At 43.7% G+C, this 20,210-nt stretch overlaps 1 long non-coding RNA gene across 8 annotated transcripts in view; it reads left to right on the forward strand.

Moving 5' to 3' along the window:
• Positions 1–1,463: 1,463 nt before the first annotated feature.
• The window catches only part of LOC117069834, a 54,561-nt gene continuing 35,814 nt past the window's right edge, over positions 1,464–20,210 (forward strand). For 3 of the 8 annotated variants that reach the window (XR_004431683.1, XR_004431678.1, XR_004431679.1), the window contains exons 1-2: positions 1,464–1,595; positions 10,267–10,392. This is a non-coding gene — a long non-coding RNA (uncharacterized LOC117069834). Of the gene's footprint in view, positions 1,596–10,266; positions 10,393–11,243; positions 11,348–12,986; positions 13,142–19,082; positions 19,267–20,210 lie in introns of those variants that run through there. The other 5 variants (XR_004431681.1, XR_004431680.1, XR_004431682.1 and 2 more) reach the window with 4 other exon arrangements.

Genomic DNA, 20,210 nt, shown 5'->3' on the forward strand with positions numbered 1-20,210 from the left:
AATCAAAACTGGAATAGTAACATTCTCTTCAGTGCATTTACTACCACAAGTGCAGAAAGAAACAATAGGAAATTGAGAATCAGAATGGGTTGAGATTTACCTTGGATGCAAATGATGGTTCCTGGTTTCTCAAGCCTCTTTCTCCCTCCTCACAGCCCACAGTCCCTGGATATTACAAAATTCTTTTTATCATTAAAGAATATTAAATGGCTATTTTTTCTTTAATTAACTGTCCTTAATTTTGAGACCAAAAAAAAAAGGTTTATTTCCCAAGATAGCAGCAGCAAGCTCTGCTCTAAGGGAAAGCCCAAATTTTTAATAAACTTTCCTTAATCCCTCAAAATTTTAGTCCCAGGGTAACCTTGTTTGAGACGTAAAGTTGCTTATAAGTGAAAAACTACCTACTCAGCAATATAAAAGAATGAACAATTGATACATACCACAACATGAATGATTCTCAAAATAATTATGTTGAATTAAAGAAGCCAGACCCCCCCATCCTCAAAAAGCATATATACTGCATGTTTCCATTTATATAAAATTATAGAAAATGCAAACGAATATATAATGACAGAAAGGAGGTCAGTGCTTATCTTCTGGGTAGGGAAGGAAGAGCAGGGAGGCAGGGATGATAAAGGGGCACTGGGAAACTTTTTGGTGGTGATGGATGTGCCAGTGATGGTTGATTGTTGTGACCATTTTGTAGGTGTGTGCCTGTGTCAACGCATATCAAATTTTGTATTTTAAACACATGAAGTGTATTGGATGGCAATTATATGTCAATAAAGCTATTTTAAAAATTGCTTCTGGGGGAATAGAGTCTTAGTTTAGGCTGCTATAACAAACTACTATGGACTGGGTGGCTTCAATAACAGAAATTGATCTCTCACAGTTCTGGAGGCTCAGAAGTCAGTAGATCCAGTGTCTAGTGAGGGCCTCTTCCTGGATTAGAAACAGCATCTTCTCTTTGTATCCCCACATGGCAGAAACTAGAGAGAGAGCATCTCTTCATGTCTCTTCTTTCAAGGGCACTAATCCCATTCATGAGGGCTCCACCATCACGATATAAAACTTCTGGAGGCCCCACCTCCAAATACCATGACATTGGGGATTTAGGTTTCAACTTATAAATTTGGAGGTGGGGAGATACAAATATGCAGTCCATAGCAGAGTCCTGCCCCTCACCCTATATGTCCTACCTCATTTCCCAACTTCCTCCCACTAAAGGATGATCATCCCCAATTTTGTTCCTCAAGTGCAATAGGTCTTTTGCTATGGTAGACACTGAGATTTAATTGCTTGCTCTGGAGGTACAGAAACTATGTTAACTGGGCTACTATTTCCTCCTGGTTCATTCCCAGAGCCTCCTGAGTGCTGTGGACAAGTTTGTCCTCTTTTTCTATTTCACACCCTTTTAAGGGTTGCCTCCCTCACAGTCCAGTGGCATGTTTTGAATAGATAACAGCCAGTAGGGCACCTGTATTACTGTCGCTCTGGGCCATAACTCACCAGCCCCAATGATAACAATCCTTAGACCTTTGACATGTTTTCAGGATGCTTTTCTCTATTGGTTCCACAAAGGAAGCCCTAAGACGGTGAGTGACCTACCAGTGTTTGCATCTTCTTCTCTTGTGTATTTCTTTCATTACTCTCCAAGGTGCTTTAGTATTAGGTGGTTCCAGATCAGCAGTAAGAAATGCAAACAAATACCCTCCTCAGAAGTTCAGCATTATTTTATTGTCTTTGAAATATTTTTAGAACTTAAGGGAGAATCAGGAATGAGTCCCTGGAATATATAGATGTGGGGCATCATTGACCAGCTGAGATAGTGACTGTTCTTCCATCTTGCAGAAACAACAGGTCTAGGCTCTAAGTGGTTAAGTAAATAGCTAAGACCTTGAGCTAGAGCAGGGAGACTCAAACCTGTGCTGGTTTGTGGACAAGGGAAGAAATGGAGAGCAATTGTTTAGAAACGTTCATAGCAATATGATGGAATAGTTTTATGACACAATAACAAAAAAATTGAGCTTGTATTTTATATGCCTTTTATTTTCAACTCTTTTCTAATAATTCATTTTTGTTTATTTTACAAAATTGATGATTCATAATAGATTGAGAATTTTAGAAAAAATCAGCAGGTCCTTTACCACAGATTTATTGAGAAGTACTGAACTAATTTCATGGTCTCTGCAGGGCAGGTCTGGGTGCCTTCCTTCCAAGGAAGATCATGAGTACCTTCCTTCCAATGGAGATGATGGGTGTACTGTGGAGAGATGGAGACAGTGCCAGGGAGGGGGATGTCCCCTTCATCTCTGGTTCCTTTTTCTTTTCCTCCACATGCATCCCTGGAGAAGCACTCCACCAATAGCAAGTAGAGTTGAGACTAGAATAGAGGAGACTGCAATTAGAGAAGGGCTTGGAAATGGCAGGCGTGGTAGGAAAAGCTTTGTGGTTATCACCTAGCATGCTGACTTAGGCAAATGCCCTGTACTCTGGACCTGAGGAGCAGGTGGAGGAAGCAGCTGAGAAATATCTCACTAGTTTGGAATAAAGCTGGAATTGTGAGTTCCACTATGTTTAAGATGCTCGTATAACCTAGAGGAGGAAAAACAAAGACTGGCTGTCATCACCCTGTAGTGTGAGGCTAGACATTGACATATTCCTATGGGGTCACTGATCAGAGGAACTTCCCTTTAAAAACATGGAGGGATCGGCACACTGGACAGGTACATTGCAGTGAAAAGAGATGGAATCAGAAAAGGGTTGAGCCTAAGATGGCCTCATTATCTGTCTTAAAATGGAGAGATCCAAGCAGCTGAAAAGCATCAGGAAGATGTCACCATCTCATTTCACTGCTGTCTCTGCTGGTCCCTGTTTGCTTTTGTTTTAGTAAATCATGGTGTGAAGTAATGTCCATGTTCCTAGGGGATATGGAACAGCCTACTGCCCAGCTTGCCTTTGAAGCAGTTAGCTGACAACACCCTCACTATCACATCTTCTGGAGAGGTGGCAGAAAGAGATGACACCTTCCTTTTGTTGACTTTCATACATGATTATATATGTCTGGACACTCTTACTGACATTAATGTGTTTGTTGACTGGGAGGACAGGATCAGGTTGAGTGGGTTCAGGCTTTTTACTATGAGAAAAGCTTTTGTTCTTTACTTTGGGAAATAAAGGAAACACCCAGCCCTCTTGCTTTTTTGTTAAATTAGAGGGCGCCTTCTGCATCATAAACTGCCCTGGAATGTATCTTGACTTTGACTTGGGTAGTGACACACACATGCCTCAGTGTGCCTGCCCTGTGGCCTTATTATTATTTAGTCTGACGTGTTGGGATTTGGGAGAGGGTTGAGATTAGAGCTTAGGGCTCATGTTGGTTAGTACTAGCATAGGAGGAAGGGCCTGCAGCATGGTGAGCTATAGTCAAAGAGAAGCAGAATTGGAAACTCAGCTACCTTTTCCTCTTGTGCCAAACCCAAGTTAGTGACAATGCAGTCAGAGTTAGTTACTTTCAGGGAGGATTTGCAATATCTGGACCCAACTGCAGTAGCCATAAAGAGATTGACAAAGGAGGGCAAGAATAACACGTAAGCTATTGCCAACGAATGGTTTAGAAACTTGTAAAGCCAAACTGGCACTTTCTAGGGATGAAGTGACGGACCTACCCCGACTAGGGAGACCAGGCTGTGGTTCTAGGTGTTTAGCTTTCCCAGTTTGTCTGTCCTGAAATAGCCTGAAACAAAGTTCAAGCCAGTATCGCTGCTCCCCAGAATTTCCAATCTGATTAGCTAATAAGACTGGCCCAGCATGAAACAATGGTAATAAGTGCAGATTGTGGCAAAGATGGCAGGGAATAGAGTTGTGTCAAGATATAGGGGCTGACATGGTTCAGAGGAGACAGTGAAGGCTCCTGGGAAAGTTGGGCTTGGACTGGCACTGAGTGCTTCCCTTGTTTAGATTCAGATGGGGTTTGAGTCCTAGGTTCATCAGGACTTACTTTAGGTAAGTATATAAGATCTCTGAGCATCAGTATTCTCATCTACAAGATGGGGAAAGTAGTAAAAATGTCCTAGGCTTTCTGCAAGCATTAAATGACATAAAGTACCTAGTGATTAAGTGATCAGTAATGTTAGATCATCCATCACTTCCATGGCTACAAAGAATTCCCTCTTTCTGGGAATGGCTCACCAATCTAGCCACAACATTCCAATTTGTAAGGCTGCTATTTCTCCCTTGGGTGAGGTGCCTAGTTGGTGGTGGGTGTGGGGCATGCTATAAACAAACCGTGAGCTGCTTTTCCGAACTATGTACCCAGTTCCCCTAACTGAATTACAAGTGTCTCTTTTTTTTTTTTTTTTTTGGAGACAGAGTCTCACTCTGTCACCCAGGCTGGAGTGCAATGGCGTGATCTTGGCTCACTGCAACCTCCACCTCTCAGGTTCAAGTGATTCTTCTGCCTCAGCCTCCCGAGTAGCTGGGATTACAGGCGCCCACCACCACGCCTGGATAATTTTTGCATTACAAGTGTCTCTTAAACTAGAAAATCTAAGGCATAGCTTGCATTAAGAGGGATATTTTGTCCAAGTCCGCACTTGGCTAAGAAGACCAGAGTTTTCATCATAAAGCTGACACCACATGTTTGAGCTGCTTGGCCTCCCTTCCTAGCCTCTCCTAATTTGTAAACATTTTTCAGTTTTCCTATACACAAAATAGGAAGTTATGAAATCCCAACTCTGAGCCTGAGTGCTGTTCATTCTGGAAAAGCAGGCCTAGGAATCGGATGATTTTAAACTAATTTTAATCAGTAAGAAATTGGTCATAAATGGAGAAGAAATATAGCATAGTGGTTAGGAGCAGGGACTCTGGGTTCAGACCACCTGGACTTGCTTCCTGGCTCTGCCACCTTACTAGCTACATGATTTGGGGTAAGGTATTTACTCTCTGTGCCTTAGTTTACTGATCTGTTAAATGGGAAAATAGTGGTACATATCTCATAGGGTGGTTGTGATGAGTAAATTAGTCAACATATATATAAAGTGCTTAGAGCAGTAAGTGGCTGATGTAAGTCCTAAATACGTGTTAGCCATCATTAATATCATTATGTTCTGGTGAAAAGGGGAGTGGGAAGGTTTTAGGCCTTGATGGATGCGGTCCCCCTAAAAAAGAGGGTACTAAGAGAGCCAGCACCAGCTGGGCCTGGCAACAGTGGGAGGCAGGGAAAAGAATACTCTTAGGAAGGTATGGCCCAACTGCCAGATCCTACTGAGAGAGCCCAGGTTGAATCATTGACAGGAATCTGCCAGCAGAGAGCCCCTTTAGAATTTGACTGTCTCCACTCCAGAATTCTGGGCTTCCTGGGACATAGCCTCTCTGCCAGCCTGCCCAAAACCTTTTTCAGTAAGGATGACACACTTAAGCAGAACTGACTCAGTAACAGGCCCTTTGTTTTGTCTCCTGGACCTCTGGGTCCCACTGTCTGGACATGTCCAGCTTGGCAGGCAGCTGGCATCCTAAGGATTCAGGTCGTTATCAGCTGGACACTGACTAAACAGAGCCCCTCCCAGCCTCGTGATGTGTGAGGCAGTGCACGTAGGCCTGCATACCTCATATCTCTGCCTGGGCAATTACAACCCAACCACCCTGCCCCATTCCAAGGCAGCTGGAGCCAGCTAGGGCACAGCGTTTGGGGCAGAAGCCAGGTATTTTTCCTCCTTTTATCCTTTTTGATTCCGTAGGCATTTTCTTCTAAGCTCAGGATCTAACTACAATGTCCCACATGGGAAAACAAACCCGAGAGGCAGGAACTAGGCCATGTCTGCTCATGATGCTGCCTTTTGCGGCTCTGAAATGGAGCCAAAAAAGGCACAGCCTCTGTCCTCTAGGACAGAAAAACTAGAAGCTGTGTGTCCCTTCCCCGGCCGCTGTTTGCCTTGTGAGCATGTTGCATATACCCGCACATTAGTGGTGCACTGTCTAGTCTGATGTTCAGATCTATATTTAAATACTACTGTGGGATTCAGAGTCCAAGTGTATAAAGTGCAAGCCTGGGCTTGGCCAGGCTTCAAGATTTGCAGCCTACCCAGTGGGTCCTCAAAGCTGGCCTCTTGCATCACAAGTGATCCCATGCAGTTCTGATGACAGTTTATGACAATTCCCTCTGGTCTGGGAAATCTCCCTGTGCATGTTCTCCTATCTCAGCCGAGGGGACCACGTGTGAATATTAACAATTGGTACCATTTATTGGACGCTTGCTCTGCACCAGACAGTATGCTGAAGGTGCTTTCTGTAACAATTTCCTGTACCCATCTCCCATCCCCAGTGCTCCAGTGGAGGTAGTGTGATCAATTCTGCTTTACAGATGAGGACACGGAGATGCAGTGACATTAGGTAACTTAAGATCACCCAAGTAGGAAGTGGCAAGGCCAATTGTTTTTTTTTTTTGAGACAGAATCTTGCTCTGTCTCCCGGGCTGGAGTGCAGTGGGGGGTGGTGTGGGCTCACTGCAACCTCCATCTCCTAGGTTTAAGCGATTCTCCTGCCTCAGTTGGAGTATCCGGGATTACAGCCATGTGCCACCATGACTAGCTAATTTTTGTATTTTTATTAGAGATGGGGTTCACTGTGTTGGCCAGTCTGGTCTCGAACTCCTGGCCTCAGGTGATCTGCTTGACTTGGTCTCCCAAAGTTCTGGGATTACAAGTGTGAGCCACCGCACCGGCTGGGCCAGTATTTGGACAAGACAGTTTGATCCAGAGCATGTTCCGCAGTATCTCTCTGCTTGTATCTCTCCAACAATTAGACCAGTGCCTGGGAATTATCATCCTCATTGTCATCATCAGTTTTATCAGCCAGCAGGGGCCAGAAGCTTCTACATGGTTGACGCATTTGGCTAATTTGCTGTGCCCTTGGTGATAGGGAGAATAACGCAAAAAAAAAAAAAAAAAAAAAAAAAAAAAAATCAAGTTATTTCCTTACTGATTTCTGTTACTTGGATTCAACAAATATTTAGTGAGCATTTGTATTGTGCAAGGTATTATACCAGAACTAGCAAAGAAGGCTGCTACAAGGTAATTGCTTTCAAAGAGCTTGCACTCTAGAAAGATAAGTCACCTTTCCAAATTCCCAAGATGGCTTACAAGGCCATATTCTTCATTCTCTTAAGGGCCGTCCTCTTCAGTCACATTGTTCTGCATTCCTCTCCTTTGTCTGAAGTCTCCTCCAAGTCCTTTTGTTTGGGGAGCTCCCTACTAGCCCAGGGCCTTGTGCCTTCTGTTCATCAGCCTGAAATACTCCACACCTTTGTCTGGTTAACTCCTCATCCTTCAGGGAATTCCCTCCCACTCCCACAGAATAGGTCAGGTTCTCCCCTCACATCTCATCACAGCTCCCTCTACTTTTAATTTTTGTAATTATTTGATGAGTCTGTTACTGATGAGGGCACAGATGCTTTTGTTGTTCACCCCTGTATTCCCAGCACATAATAGGTGTTTGCTAAATACTCCTAAGGGAATGATCTTTTATTCAAGCAAAAACTGGGGCATGTTAGTCCCTAGTCCCCCAAGAAGCAGACCTCAAGACAGGATCAAACATGGCAAGATTTTAGTAGTGTGAAAGTCTATGAGAAAGTGGCAAGGGAGCTAGAGGAAGCTAAGATAGTCGTCACACTGTAAGTCTGATCCTAGAGTGAAGAAAGGGTGAGTGGAGTGTGTGTGTGTGGGTTTTTTTTTTTCTTGAGACAAAGTCTCACTCTGTCGCCCAGGCTGCGGTTTAGTGGAGTGATCTCGGCTCATTGCAACCTCTGCCTCCCAGGTTCAAGTGATTCTCCTGCTTCGGCCTCCCAAGTAGCTGGGACTACAGGCACACACCATCATACCTGGCTAATTTTCGTATTTTTAGTAGAGATGGGGTTTTGCCATGTTGGCTAGGCTGGTCTCGAACTCCTGAGCTCAGGTGATCTGCCCGCCTCAGCCTTTCAAAGTGCTGGGATTACAGGTGTGAGCCACTGTGCCCGGCCTGGGTGGAGTGCTCTATATCTTCCTTTGCAGTCTGAGAAAAGTTTGGCAAGGCTGTGGAGGACTTTAGGCCAAAGTCAACTGAAGGTTGGGAGCCCATAGGAGGTGGGACCTGGCCCTGGGCTTTCAGAGCTCAGCACCTGAGGCACTCTGTTAATTACGCACTCCTTGTGGATGGAAGGCTGGGGGCGTATTCTCCTGGCTGCCATGTGGGGGTTTTGACATGCCAGAGGAAGTGGCTTCTGGTGTATAGGAAGGAGAAAAATTACCAAAGGCATGTCTTCCGTAAAAGGGTAGGACATCTTACTTTTGAGGCTCAGTAAGTATTTGTCAAACACGTAGCATTCTGACACTGTGGGAGACGCTATGGGTTTGAGCACACATGGGCTCACTTCAGAAAACTTATGAGCTAATTAAGAGATAAAGTAGACCACATACATGCTCCCGAATCTCAGTTTTCTCGTTTCTGAAAAGGAGATAACACCACTTACCTCGTGTGACATGTGACAGATCCAGTAACTTCTGTGAATAGGGTAGGTGCTCAACAAATAAGATTTGAATGTGAGTTTAAAAAAATAATAACGCATTGGCCTCTCCACTTTTTCAGTTTTTCTAGTCACTTCAACAGGGTTGACAGCTTTTAAAGTGATGTTTGGGTTAGGAAGTGTGTTTTCCTTGTAATTATTCTAATCAGTAGTCCTCTGAGGCTTTTTTAAAAAAGATCATTTCAAGTAGAAGAACCACAGTTTAAATATGTGATCAGCACGAAGGGAAGATTTGGTATCAAGTTACCACATTTAAAGAACTCTTTGGAGCAAAGCTCAGTAGTGTGTGCTTGACACAGCAAACTTCCGGGTGGCTGGTTTCTGAACCCTTAGCCCTAGGGGAGTGTTCAGGTTGTCCTCTGTGATGGCACAGTCATTGGGACATTGCTTAGTTGCCATCCTTCCCGTAGATGAAGGAGGTGGATCCCTGAGGGAATTGCAGTTTTAATGTGGGGTGGGCCTCTTCCCTTTTCTCAATGCCAAAAAGTGGGTGTGGTTCTGCCCCTGTTCTTCCCACCTCCCCACACACCCCTGTTATTATATATTATGCTTTGGATACACTTGCACCTGAAGTTAGTCTTATTGTGATCTTACCTGTCTCATTGGGCTGTCTTTTTCTAGGAATTGGTTTTCTTTCAACAACTATTTCCCAAGCAATTAACTAGTAGATGTAGGTGTTGTGCCTCCTCCCTCAGTGCGGGGGGAGGACTGGCTAGAGCATAAAATGTATATGTGAAATGTAAATTGCTCTAAAGAATAAAGCCTATTAAAATATATATTATGTATTACAAAGTATCACGGGAATGAAGAGGAAACAGGTTTTCCAGGGTAAGGAGGCAGCATTTGATCTAGGACTAATGTTAATAGTCAGAAAAAGGGATGAGGAAGTAGCTTTAGCAAGGGTAGGGTGTGTTTGCCATCTCATACATTAGACAAGTAATTTGTAAGGGCTGGAAGACAGGGAAGGACCCAAGGACAGATGAGAATAGCAAAATGGGGTTGCAGGTAAACCATGGCTGCCCTTGAAAAACTTGTTTAAGAGCACTATAGGTCAAGAAGAGCCACTGATGTTTGATACCTAGAAGGCAATGTTTGAGCTATTTAGGAAACAGTGTCTGGGTGAGACAGAGCAACTGGTGCCAGAGTGGTGCAGTCATTTAGGCAGGAGAGAGAATTGTTTCCGTAGAAATGAAAATAAGAGGCAGATATGAGAGAGAGAGTGGGTATCAGAGTGGAGAAGGTGGCTTTGAAGGTGACCCAAGGCTTCAAGCCCCTGTGTGAATGGGGAGAGATACTACTGAGAGGGGGAGCCCCAGAAGAGGGGCTGCTAGGCTGGGAATGGTGATCCCTATATAGCTAGCATTGCATTTGAGGGGCTGGCGGGGTGTACATCTGCACCTGGCCAATAGGCACTGGAAATTCAGATCTGGAGCTCAAGTATGTGGTAAGGCTAAAGATAAAGATTTGGGAGTTGTCATCCCAGGGATACTAGTTGAAATGGCAAATTGTTTAGTTTCCTTATTCACCTAAAGAAAGGCTTGGGTTTCTGGTTGCATGGATGACAGAAGGTAGATGAGTGTTTCCTGGTGTCTAGATGACCGGTCCTGATTCTCCCAACACAATCTTTGGATCTTTGAGATTCCAAGAAGGGAATACGTTGGTTCTGTCCTCTTTCACTTAGCCCGACTTTGTCTCTTCTCCCTCAGTTGTCCAGCTTCTAATTCTGCAAAGAACAGCTGGAAAACATGAGGGCCGACTCAACAGCTGTGTGTTGGGAATCAGGAGGCATCCAGGATGAAGATACCATCTGGCTACAGCTGCTACCAAAATGAGTGTGTGTGTGTGTGTGTGTGTGTGGGTGTGTGGGTGTGTGTGCATATGTGAGTATGACATAGGATGGAGTGGCTAAAAATTTCTTGCAAACTATTTTTAAACATGGTAAATTAAATATTCTTTAAAAATAGTTGAACGCTGGCTGGGCGCAGTGGCTCACGCCTGTAATCCCAGCGCTTTGTGAGGCTGAGGTGGGCAGATCACAAGGACAGGAGATTGAGACCACCCTGGCCAACGTGGTGAAACCCTGTCTCTACTAAAAATACACAAATTAGTTGGGTGTGATGGTGCGTGCCTGCAATCCCAGCTACTCGGGAAGCTGAAGCAGGAGAATCAGTTGAACCTGGGAGGCGGAGAGTGCAGTGAGCGGAGATCGTCCCCACTGCACTCCAGCCTGGGTGACAGAGTGAGACTCTGTCTCCAAAAAGAAAAAAAAAGTTTGAATGCTGTTACAAAGATTATTTCCTTTTATATTTCATTCAAAATCTTGGTGATGAGAAAATCAGAAATCTAGCATGCAAGTTCTGATTGCAAGTGGCCACCCTTTGTACACACACTGTAGCCTGACCCCGCACTGGCAGTGGAGTATGCTCAGAGACTCGACTTGGCTAGAGGCTGCCTCCTTTTTTCAAGGAGAGGCACAAGGATCTAAGAATATATGAAAAGATTAAAAGTTCAAGAAAAGGCTTTTGTCCCCAGTCCCAGTTAAAGAGAGGCCTCTTCCTGGAAAGTGATTAGGGATTTGTGTGTGTGGTTTTGTTCCTGGCCAAACAAGTCTCCAGCTAGGTAATCTGTTTCTAATCATAATTTGGATTACCCGTCAAACTAACCAAATGTTTGTTTGTCTAAGGAAGCCAATCCTCAGGCAGAGAAGCTTGACAAACCTCCACCAAGGAACTGGGAAAGTTGTTCCCCCACCTCCCCAACCCCACCGCCCAGTAGGATCATTCCAAGGTCAGTAGGGCTATAACTGCTGCCTCCTTATGCTAGAAAGCGCAGGAAGTAACTGCTTTGCACAGCATTCTGGCTTCTTCAGTTTGGGGCTGTCCTGATCACTGTTGGTTCTCGAACCAAACAAATTGACATCCCCTTCCCAGCCCCTCCCCACCCCCTGGAACATTTGGCAGTGTTTGCAGACTTTCGGTTGTCACCACTGGGGTAACAGGGGTGTGTTATCAGCATCTAGAAGGTAGAAGCCAGGGATGCTGCTAAACCTCCTACAATGCACAGGGCAGCCTCAGTAACAAAGAACTAGCCAGGCCCAAATGTCAGTTGTACCCATAGTAGAGACAGCTTTAACTAAAACCTACCCTTACCAGTGTTTGTTCCTAAACAGAGAGTAAATAAGCCTTCCAGTAGGTAGATGTTGGTAAACCAGCTCTCTGGGGAGAAAAAGCCCCTAATTTATAGCCTTAGCAAATTTCCCTGATTAAACACTCTCACCATGTTTGATATCAATACCATGTTCTTAACATGGAGTTCGAAAGAGTTGCATAGAATAGGCTCTCGCTAGCTACTAACACCAGCTCCAGATATTCACCTGGTCCCATGGATTCTCAAATCTTAGTAAGAACAAACAAAGCCTACATGCTCCCACAAATGAATGTGGGTGTCAGTGTCATGCTGAGCCATATTGGAACCTTAGGCAAAAGGAAAAATCAGTGATATTGAGCCTGTCTTCATTGAAAATTTTGATAGTTTGTTCATCATGGATTTTTTTACATTAATGTAAAATATTGCAGCAAATATTTGTTTTATTTTTATTTCTCCTCATTTTTGTCTTCCTCCTCTATTTTTTTTTAAACAGGGTCCTACTCTGTTGCCTAGGCTGGAGCATAGTGGTGCAATCCTACCTCATTGCACTCTAACTACTGGGCTCAAGCAATCCTCCTGCCTCAGCCTTCTGAGTAGCTAAGACTACAGGTGCACACCATCATGGCTGGCTAGTTTTTTATTTTTTATAGAGATGAGATCTTACGATGTTGCCCAGGCTGGTCTTGAACTTTGGTCTCAAGTGATCTTCCCACCTCAGTCTCTCCTCCTCCTTCTCATTCTTTTCCTTTTACTCCATCTCCTCTTCTTTCTTTTCTTTCCTTCCTTGCCTCCTTGTTTTCTCCTTCTGCCTTCCTTCCTTTATAGTGGAATGGTTAAGCCACCAGACCAAAGGTTTCCGTTCAGGCCAGTGCCCACTATCACAAAGGAAAGCAAGGAAGTATAGAATTCACTAGAGTGATTTTCATGCTTCCTGGAGAGAGTTACTGAGGATAGCTGAAATCTCTGCCAATGTCATCTTAAAGGCAGAATGGGAGAGGAGTGGTAACAAATGTTCTGTAAGGTCACAGTTGCTCAATTATCCTTCCATGGAATTAAAACTTTTACTTACAAATTCAGGGCTTGTCATTAACTGACTGCGTGTGCAATTCTGGAAGCTCCATTCATAGATTGTGATGTGAATGATGCCCCAGAGTTGCAAGGCAGGTGATCTGGCTTCTTGAAGTCTCTTCAAACTCTACAAATCAAAGCAAACGAAGGAGGATGCCAATCCTGATTTCTTTCCGAGGCAACCCTGAATGACAGCTGCTTTTCTTTTAAGGAATCTTCACCAGACATGGAAGGCAACTATGAGAAGCATGTTGTGGCTGTGGCACCCACCAAGCCAAGCATTCAGGACAGATGGCCTGACAAATGCTGTTGCACAAGTGTCCTTCATTAGATCAGCCTGTTATATTCCTTCATGGTGTCCTGTACTCTCAGAAAGCATGTATCATGACTCTGTAATGATGCAGCTATTTGTCTGATTGTTTACCATTTGTCTGCCCTCAGGAGTATAACTCCCAGAGGACAGGACCCATGTTTATTTTGTTCATTACTGTGTCTGTATACACTAGGTGCTCAATAATGATTACTAAGATGGATGAATGAAAGAAAAACAATGGGATATAATGCATGTCCAAATGAGTGGAGAGACACCCAGAAGGTCAAAAGGCAAGGCTGAGGAGGGTCTCAATGTCCCACTCCCCTTCCCTGAAAGGTTGAGGGCAAGAATTCTAATATGATACTTGAAGCAGGGTAGGAATGACATTAACTCATGCCATTCCTAGAAAATGGTGAGATACAGGTGAGACCCTAAATCTTACAGATCACAGCTGATGGAGTCAAAATCTGCTTTTAAGAGTATTCTGCTCACTGTGGAGGACAACAAGCTATAGGCATACCTTTTTTTTTTTTTTTTTTTTGAGATGGAGTCTTGCTCTGTCGCCCAGGCTGGAGTGCAGTGGCGCCATCTCGGCTCACTGCAAGCTCCACCTCCTGGGTTCACATCATTCTCCTGCCTCAGCCTCCCAAGTAGCTGGGACTACAGGCACACACCACCATGCCCGGCTAATTTTTTTGGTATTGTTAGTAGAGACGGGGTTTCACTGTGTTAGCCAGGATGGTCTCCATCTCCTGAGCTCGTGATCCGCCTGCCTTGGTCTCCCAAAGTGCTGGGATTACAGCTGTGAGCCGCCGCGCCCGGCCTGGCATATCTTTTTGATTGTGCTTCGCTTTGTTGTGTTTTGCAGATATTGCATTTTTTGCAAATTAAAGGTTTTGGCAACATTGTGTGCCATTTTTCCAATAGCATGTGCTCACTTTATGTCTTTTCGTTACATTTGGTAATTCTCACAATATTTCAAATTTTTTCATTATAATTATTATCTGTTATGGTGATCTGTGATTAGTGATCTTTGATGTTACTATTGTAATTGTTTTGAGGTGCCATGAACCACACCCATACAAGACAAATGTGTATATTCTGACTGTTCTATGGACCGGCCATTTCTCCATCTTTCTCCCTTTCCTCGGGCCTCCCTATTCTCTGAGAAAATCCCTATTCCCTCCCAATCTTAAAACTGAGCCAATGAATAACCCTACAATTGCCTCTAAGTGTACAAGTGAAGGGAAGAGTCACGTGTCTCTCACTTTAAGTTAAAAGTTAGAGATGACAGTGCTTAGTGAGGGAGGCATGTCGAAAACTAAGATGGGCTGAAAGCTAGGTCTCTTGCACCAAACAGTTAACTTGTGATTGCAAAAGAAAAATTCTGGAAGGAAATTAAAAGTACTACTCCAGTGAACACATAAATTTTAAGAAAGTAAAACAGACTTGTTGCTGATATGGGGAAAGTTTGAATGGTCTGGATGAAAGAACAAACCAATTCCCTTAAACCAAAGCCTAATTGAGAGCAAGGTCCTAATTCTCTTTAATTCTCTGAAGGCTGAGAGAGGTGAGAAAGCTGCAGAAGTTGGAAGCCAGCAGTTGGTTCATGAGGTTTAAGGAAAGAAGACGTCTCCATAACATAAAAGTACAAGGTGAACAAAGTGCTGTTATCGAAGCTGCAGCAAGTTTTCCAGAAGATCTAGCTAAGATTATTGATGAAGGGAGCTACATGAAATAACAGAGTTTCAGTGTTGATGAAACACCCTTATATTGGTAAAAGATGCCATCTAAGACTTTCATAGCTGAGTAAGTCAATGCCTGGCTTCAAAGCTTCAAAGGACAGGCTGACTCTCTTGATAGGGCCTAATGCAGCTGGTAACTTTAAAGTTGAAGCCAGTGTACATTAACCATTCTTAAAATCCTAGGGCCCTTAAGAATTATGCTAGATCTACTCTGCCTGTGCTCTAGAAATAGAACAACAAAGCCTGGATGACATCACGATGTTGACAGTGTGGTTTACTGAGTTTTTTTTTGTTTTTGTTTTGTATTTTTAGTAGAGACGGGGTCTTGCCATGTTGCCCAGGTTGGTCTCAAACTCCTGAGCTCAAGGAATCCCTGCCTCAGCCTTCCAAAGTGCTGGGATTACAGGCGTGAGCCACCGTGCCCAGCTGGTTTACGAGTAGTCTAAGCCTATTGTTGAGACCTACTTCTGAGAAAAAAAGATTCCTTTCAAAATATTACTGCTTAGTGACAATGTTCAGTGACTTAGTCGATCAACAGCTCTGATGGAGATGTACAGGGAGATGAATGTTGTTTTCATGTCTGCTAACACAACATCCATTCTGAAGCCCATAGATCAAGGATTAATTTCAACTTTCATGTCTTATTATTTAAGAAATGCATTTCATGGCTGGGTGTGGTGGCTGACACCTGTAATCCCAGCACTTTGGGAGGCTCAGGTGGGTGGATCATGAGTTCAGGCCATCGAGACCATCCTGCTCAACGTGGTGAAACCCCATCTCTACTAAAATTGCAAAAATTAGCTGGGTGTGGTGGCGCATGCCTGTAATCCCAGCTACTCGGGAGGCTGAGGCACGAGAATCACTTGAACCCGGGAGGCAGGGGTTACAGTGAGCCGAGATCACATCACTGCACTCCAGCCTGGCGATACAGCGAGACTCCGTCTCAAAAAAAAAAAAAAGAAAGAAATGCATTTCATAAGGCTATAACTGCCATAGTAATTTCTCTGATGCATCTTGGCAAAGTCAATTAAAACCTTTTTCGAAAAGATTCACCGTTCTAGATGTCATTCAGAACATTTTCAATGGACAGGAGGAAGTCAAAAGATCAACATTAACAGGAGTTTGGAAGAAGTTGATTCTAACCCTCATGGATGACTTTGAGGGGTTTAAGACTTTAGTGGATGAAGTAACTGCAGATGTGGTGAAAATAGCGAGAGAACTAAAATTAGAAATGAAGCTTGAAGATGTGACAGAATTGCTGCAAGCTCGTGGTAAAACCTGGACAGATGAGCAGTTGCTTCTTATGGATGAGCAAAGAAAATTTCTCCCTTCCCTCCCCTTCCCACTCCCTTCCCCTTCCCCTCCCCTCCTCTCCCCTCCCTCATCCCTCTTCCTCCCCTTCCTCCCCCTCCCCTCCCTCATCTCTCCCCCTCCTTCTCCCTCCCCATTCTGCTCCTACCCCCTCCCCTCCCCCTCCCCTCCTTTTCCTTTCTTTTCTTTCTTTTTTTTTCAAGACAGGGTCTTGCTTTGTTGCCCAGGCTGGAGTGCAGTGGCTTGATCTTACCCCACTTCAACCTCCACGTCCTGGGCTCAGGCTCAGGTGATCCTCCCATCTCAACCTTTCAAGTAGCAGGGACTACAGACATGTGCCACCACACCTGGCTAATTTTTGTATGTTTTGTGGAGACAGAGTTTCACCACATTGCCTAGGCTGATCCTGAACTCCTGGGCTCAAGCAACCCACCCACCTTGGCCTCCTAAAGTGCTGAGATTACAGGTGTGAGCCACTGTGCCCAACTGAAAGTGGTTTCTTGAGATAACATGTGCTCCTTATTAAGGTGCTAGAAACATTGTTAAAATGACAACAAAGGATTTAGAGTATTCCATAAGCTGAATTGATAAAGCAGCAGCAGGGTTTGAGAGGATTAACTCTAATTTTGAAAGAAGGTCTGCTGTGGGTAAAGTGTTATCAGACAGCATTACATGCTACAGAAAAATCTTTCATGACAGGAAGAGTCCATTGTTGTTGCAACTTCATTGTCTTATTTTAAGGAATTGCCACAATCACACCAACCTTTGGCAACCACCAGCCTGATTGGTCAGCAGCTATCAACATCGAGGCAGGACCCTCCACCAGCAAAAAGATTATGACTTGCTGAAGGCTCAGATGATAGTTAACATTTTTGAGCAATAAAGTGTTTTTTAGTTAAAGTGTGTATATTGTTTTTTTAGACATTATGCTATTGCAATTCTTTTTTTTTTTTTTTTGAGATGGAGTCTTGCTCTGCTGCCCAGGCTGGAGTGTAGTGGCACGATCTTGGCTCACTGCAACCTCCGTCTCCCGAGTTCAAGCGATTCTCCTGCCTCAGCCTCCTGAGTAGCTGGGATTACAGGTGCCTACCACCATGCCCATCTAATTTTTGTATTTTTAGTAGAGATGGGGTTTCACCATGTTGGCCAGGCACTATTACATTCTTAATAGACTACAGTATAGTATAAACATAAATTTTATATATATTGGGAAACCAAAATATTTGTGTGACTTGCTTTATTGTGATAGTCAGTTTGTTGCAATGGCTGGAATTGAACAGTATCTCTAAGGTATGCCTGTATAGGTGATGGTTCTTGAGATGCGAAGCGTCTGAATGATGGGTGATGTGAAGTCATGGGCCTCAAGGGGCTCATGACCCTTACAGTCTGCCCTGGAATGAAACACAGCTTCTTCCCTTAGGGACCAACTTGAAATGGCCAGAGATTGCCCCTGTGGCCAGGCTGGGCCATTGGGGCTGGATGTTGGAACTAGAGAAAGGACCCTGAGGAGGAAGCCACAGGGAACATTCAGGGAACAGTAGCTCCCAGGCTTCTCCATGGTCTTGTTTTGACTCAGCACTCCAGGTAGGAGAGAAACCAAAGGGAGGTAGCACAAGGTAAGCAAAAGTTAGCTGAAGACACAGATTGTCCATACTCATTAAGAAAATTTCCTGGCTGAGCGCAGTGGCTCATGCCTATAAGCTATAACTTTGGGAGGCGGAGGCAGGTGGATCACCTGAGGTTAGGAGTTCGAGACAAGCCTGGCCAACATGGTGAAACCCCGTCTCTACTAAAAATACAAAAATTAGCTGGGCATGATGGTGGGCACCTGTAATCACAGCTACTAGGGAGGCTGAGGCAGGAAAATCACTTGAACTCCGGAGGTGGAGGTTGCAGTGAGCTGAGATCGTGCCATTGCGCTCCAGCCTGGGTGATAAGAGTGAAACTCCGTCTCAAAAAAAAAAAAAAAGAAAGAAAGAAAAGAAAAAGAAAATTTCCTAGATTTTGTAGCTCACTCCAATAAGCCAAACACGTTTCATTAATTTTGAAAACAACCCACTTTGAAGAACCAATTTACCCAGTTCTGAAATGCACAGACAGTTCTTTATGGGAGAAACTCAGCACTTCAGGACTACAAAATGGAGTAGGAGATAAGAAAAGCCTGGTTTGGCTAAGAAGCCTATACTAGTCAGGGTGTGGATGGCTTAAAGAAGAGGGGTTAATATGAGAAGACAGACAACCTCACAAATGGAAATAGATTCCCATTCATTCTATTAATGGTGTGCCAGAAAACTTTAGGTCCTTGTTGACACTTATAGTGTACAGATGAGCTGGGCCCCACCTCTACTGTGAAGATAAGAGTGAAGAATTTCAGGGCCTTGCCACTAAATGGTTTCTTTGTTTCTCTCTCCCCCTTCCTCTACTTTCTGCATGTGGGTGGACATGTGAGTGTGGGTGTGTGTGTTGGGGAGGTGGCTTAAGGATTTCAGTGAATATGCTGGTAGTAGTTTGAGGAGTAAGTCGTATAATTGTTGTGTTTCTACTTCTAGCTTTTAGGAGGAAAACATTCATCCAAGTAGATGATTAATTACTGTTTGAAGAGTGCTTTGAGATCCTCTAATGAAGGGTTTTAGAAGTATGAAGCATGTTTCCTGAATGTGTGGTTACAACATGTGATTCTATGTTAGAATGGTGCTAGACTGTCAAATATACCCCTCTTCTATGTCCCTGAATAGGAAAGAACATGCTGACCGGGGAGCAGAGGGCAGGAGAAGAGAAGGGAGAAGGGCTGGAAGGAAAGAGGAGGTGTTGGAGAAAAGACTAATGTCTTGTGTTAACCTGGAGGAAAGACAGCGTGGGCACCCCAGTGTCTGTGCAAAAGTTGCACATCAGTTGCACATCTGAGAGTGAAACAAAGGCTTCCTTTGTTCCCCAACAGTTTGCTCCCTGTGAAGTTTGTTCTCTTCACCTTGCAATCTGAAGTCTGTTGACTTTTGGTGCGGTCTGTTGGTTCAAGCTTTACCAAAGGAGTTAATAACTACTGCATTGTTGTGGTGGAAGCTACCTTTAATTTTTCAAGAGAACTGCAGAATTGTTTTCTCTTCTATTATTAATATTATTGGAATAATCATCATCATCAACCATTAAAATCTTTGTTATTCTCTGCATTTATGGAGTTGCTCTTCTTAGAAAGTCCGCCTTTATTTTTCAACAAAGTCTTATTTTGAGAGGAGGTGCTCTCTCTAATATCTAATGTCTAGCTGGAGCGCGGGCACCTCTTACACCAGCAGCAAGCAGTCACCTACCGCAGGAACTGACCGGGAGGCAGCAGCGTGTGCTAGTTAAACCTCAGACTCTGGATCCAGCTTGAATTCCTGATCTGCTGCTCCCACTCACATGACTTTAGGCAAGTTATTCACCTGCTCAGAATCACAACTTTCTTATCTGTGAAATTGGATAGGAATAGTATCTACCTTTCTGTGTTAGTGTGAGAATTAAAAGTATAATTACATATAATGCTTACAAGAGGACGTGATACATAAGAAGCACCGTATAAGTGCTTGCTGCTGCTTCTGTCATCATTATATTATCTTCTAAGAAACTATAGGCTGATTTAAAGCAAATTATTATAATTATTTCTGTCATTATTATGAATAAAGCCTCCTAAAGAAACTAAGGTTGATTTAAAGCAAAATGCTCAAGAGGATAGAATCATTTTGGGGGCTCTCCTACTTCTGTTCTTAGTTTCTCTCTTTTTCTTTTAGTTTTTCCAAATTTTTGACAGTGTACTCAAGGTTATAGTGATGTGGCTGGGCACAGTGGCTCATGTCTGTAATCCTAGCATTTTGGGAGGCTGAGGCGGGAGGATGGCTTGAGCCCAGGAGTTTGAGACCAGCCTGGACAACACAGTGAGACTCCATCTCTCTTAAAAAAATTAGCAATGTGTTAAACATATGCCCTAGGAGTGTCACTACTTAAGTCACACATAAATACAGGGTTCAATTTATACTTTTAAAGGACACTGGAAGCTTGAATTTTTTTTTCTGGAAAAAAATAAGAAATAGAT

Source organism: Trachypithecus francoisi, unplaced genomic scaffold (assembly GCF_009764315.1).
Source record: "Trachypithecus francoisi isolate TF-2019V2 unplaced genomic scaffold, Tfra_2.0 Lachesis_group3, whole genome shotgun sequence".
Taxonomy (NCBI): Eukaryota; Metazoa; Chordata; class Mammalia; order Primates; family Cercopithecidae; genus Trachypithecus; species Trachypithecus francoisi.